Below are 4,014 nucleotides of genomic sequence, written 5' to 3'. Positions count from 1 at the left end.
GGGGGGAGGGGGTGTTTGTCTCAGGAGGTGACAGAAATGTGGTGCTGGCATGGGGTGGTTTCCCATCAGATGCATTGGTCCTTCACACCCTGCCCAGGGGCAGCGAGCCTGCCCCTAGACCCCAGCCAGCACCCACACCAGGGCCTGTTTTCATCTCAGCCATCAACATGGGTGACATCTCAGCAAGTGAAAGCCGATCTCACCAGCTTTGGTTTCCCCAAATCCTCAACACCTTTGGGCAAACAGGACCACAAGAAAAGGTTGGTCTTGCGTAATTGAGGGCAAAAACTTGTTCTGCACTTGCTGTCCTGCTCAGGCTACAGCCTCCTTCTCTCTGTGCCAGAGCATCGCGTCCTTGGGGCCAGGCAATGTCCCTCTGCCTGGCAGGGACCCGAGCCCCCTTCTCCATAACTTTATATATATGTGTACACCTGTGTTCCTGTGTGTTGTAGGTGCCGGTGCCCCGCGCAGCTGCCAGCTGCTGGAAGCGCCAGGCAGAGACCGGAGCCTGCGGCGGTGGCGGCACAGAGCAAATCGCATCAGATGGCAGCGCAGAGTCACTTAAACGAGATAAGAATTAGTGCGCGGCCCTGATGAACTCCCCCTCAGCTGCCAACAGTGGTGTCAGGGAGAGAGAGAGAGAGCAGAGCCGGGGCTAATTTGATTTCTCAGCTCTGTTAGCGGCTGGCAAGTCACCTCCCGGGGAGCGCAGGCAGCTCGGAGCTCTTTCCCCTTATTGAATCTGGGTAATGGAAATCACGGGCAGCGCCGCCGCGGCGCTGGGGACCGTGCCCCACTCTGGCCCCTCTCCTCCGGCCCCCCCTGTGCCTGCGGAGGGCAGGATGAGGCCAAGGGTATGAGGACCACTCGAGCGGAGCCGCTGCTGCAGCATCATTAACCCTGAATTTTCTCCCTTGGGTTTTACGTCTTCGTCTTAAAGAGATTTTAATGTAGTTCCTATCAGCTCTCCTGTTATCGGATATCTAATTAGCGTGATCTATTATAGCCTCACATTACGTGCGCGCGCAGGGGGCTCTTGTGGGACTTTTTGTGGGATGGCTGATATCAATCGGCAGCCCCCGGATCAGATTTACTTTCCGAAATGGCATAATGGGATTTTATTAGCCCTGTAATCTGCTGGGCGGTAATTGCTTTTCTGGGAATTGAAGTGCTTGGCATCCGGGCCTTGCCGTGGCTCAACGCCGCATCCTGCCCGGGCTTTGCCCGCAGCATGGGATGGGGGCTGAGGTCTCGTTCCTAGGGCAGCCACGCTGAGAGCAGGTACATTGGTGAGGCTAAGCTGGTGCTTAGCCAAGAGCTACAGTGACCTGGGAGGGTGAGGAGAGCACAGAGACACAGGCATAAGGTCCCTACAATGTGGCGGGATGAGGCACGCTCAGCATCCCCCATGGGACAAGCGATGCTTCGCATCCCCCATCGGCCTAACCTGCACTTACTGGGAATGAAACCAAGCCCTGTGCTTGCAGCTTTATGTGCTGTATTCCTACAGCAGTCTTACTCTTGGCAGGTCCCCGGCCAAGGCACTTTCGGGGTGCTGTTGCTGGCCAGGGCAGTTGGAACAGGGAGGGGGTCTGGGCTGCAGTGCCTGCCACACAGGCCAGGCAGGAGGTGGAGGCAGCCCTGCTGCTGCTGCCAGGACTCGCCTTTCAGAGCGTGTTTGGAGCGTCAAAAGCAATAAAGCATCTCCAAGGAGCCCTGGCAGTGGGGCTGCCTGACGGCCCCGGCCCCATCACGCACCCGAGGCCGCCCATTACAGAGCGTCGCGCTCCCCCGAATTGCATGTCTGCTATGATTTAACGCTGCAAGACATGAAATAAACACCACACGCAGGCAGGGCTGCTGGTGCTGGCACAGCCGGGCTAGCCACAACGCCCCACACCGGCACCGGAGGATGTGGGACCCCCCGTGGGGCAGTGGTCATCAGGGATGCTGAGGCTTGCTGCATCCCCGGGGTGCTGCAAGGGTCTCCAGGGCTGGGGCAGCACGTGAGGTCTCTCCTCCAGCACTCACCTTATGCAGCTTCACGAGCAAAATGCCAGGAGTGGGTGCTTGGAGTGGCACCCTTGGCTAATTTAATCACTGTGGGTGGGTCACTGGGGATGCTGGTAGCTTTGCCCTGTGCCATGAGCTAGGCTGTGTGGCTAATTACATACCCATAAAGTAAATAACTCCATGTAAATAGAGGGGGACTCAGGTAGAGAGCGTGGCAGGGCTTGTGGGTTCGGTGGCCACGGGCAGCCTGCCTGGGTGTGTGCCTTAGAAGGGAAAAGCCACTTTGCTCCAGCCCCATGGGAAGCAATGACCTGCAGCTGAGCATCCTTGGAGCAGGCAGGCTGCCTGCTGGGAGGGCCGGAGGTGTTTTGGGGAGCCCAGCAGTCACAGCCTGTCTGGGAGCCCAGGCAGGAGGGGTCCTCCCATGCCAGCTGCTGCACCTGCTCCTCTGCTTCATGAACTCAAGCAGAGGTGTAACGTGGCAGGTACCTTGTCCCCCCTCATGCCACCAGCAAAGGAGCCTGACGCCTTTAAATCCTGTAGTGAAGGGAGGGGAGTGCTCTCCTCTCGCTCCTCATCTCCATTAGACACCCTTCAGGCGTTAGCAATATTCTGCTGCTCTTTCACTGCCCATTAAAGCCAGGTAATAATAATCACGGGAAAGCATTTGGAGCCCATTGCTTTTAATGAAGGAGACCCAGCTCCTCCCAAGCAGGGACAGCAGCCATGTGTTGCAGGCACGATGTCACCCAGTGCTAGGCAGGAATAGCCTTGCTGAGAGCAGACCTAACTGGTGTTTAGTCTTGTGTGACCATCTTTTTATTTTTTTTTTTAGGAGATCTGTGCTGGAGGGAAGCTGGGCTCCAACACCTTGCCCAAGAGCCCATCCCAAAGGCCGATTTGCAGCAGGGGCCACGCACGCACCGGCTACTGCGATGCGAAAATCTCGTGTCTGCCCTCCCGCTCCTCTCACACTGGCTCTCCTGCCGTGGCTGTAGTTTTTAAAGAGCATTTCCAATCAGAAATTGCAGTGCTTCCAGCCTGGGTTTCAATAAAACCCCGTTGGCCATTACAGCTGGGTAGTTTTCCCTTCATTTTCCAGAGAAAATGAGAGAGATTTCAAGCAAATTGGAAGGCTCTCAAAAGAGGCAGTGTTTCTTAGGTTGCGCTTAAACTTTATTTGGTTTTTCTTTGCTTATCAGGGACACTGGATAACACTGCCAGCTTTGCCAGTTTTACTTTATCAATCCAGCTAACTCCTCCTCCTCCTCTTGCCTCCCAAATTCCTGAGCTGGAGCACCTGTGCGTACATGGGAGCTGAGATGATCCCGGAAAGGGGCACAGTGAAATCCCACACTTCTTCCAAAAGGCAAGGGGTGCTCCATAACTGCCCAGGGAAATTCTGTGTGTGGGAGATTTTCCCCACCCAGCGGGGGAAGGGTACTTTGGGTTGGGAATTAGCAAATGGGGAAGCAGTGCCAACATCCGAGGAGAAGCGTGGGTTGGCAGTTGCAAGCGACATGTTTCTGATGATGCAGCGGGACGTTCTGCTCACTGATCCCTGGGGACCTCGGCCCTGCCGGCTCATCGGGCTGAGCCAAATTGCCTGCCTGCGTGAGCCACATCTCATCGGCAGGTCCCGGTGCTCCCGGTTGCTGCTGGCTGCACCGGCGTGCTGCCCACAGCACCAGCTCTCCACAGAAGCCTGCAAAGCCCCCTGGCCTCTTGTGTGGTGTGTCACTGTGTCAGGTGGTGTTTCAATACGGAAGGGTGATACCTTGGCTGTTTTGGCACAGGGATGTGAAGGGAACGGAGCTTGGCATCACGGAATCATTGGGGTTGGAAAAGACCTTTCAGATCATCCAGTCCATCCGTTATGCCAGCACTGTCCACTGCTAAATGATCATCAAAACGGGCAAATATTACTATTTTCTGCTCATTTTAACCAGTCCTCAAAAACTAGAGCTTCGTCAAAAGCCGAGAGCAGATGAACGGCCCCGT

The sequence above is a fragment of the Merops nubicus genome, unplaced genomic scaffold (assembly GCF_000691845.1).
Source record: "Merops nubicus isolate BGI_N331 unplaced genomic scaffold, ASM69184v1 scaffold35763, whole genome shotgun sequence".
Lineage (NCBI taxonomy): Eukaryota > Metazoa > Chordata > Aves > Coraciiformes > Meropidae > Merops > Merops nubicus.
This window is presented reverse-complemented; position numbering follows the sequence as displayed.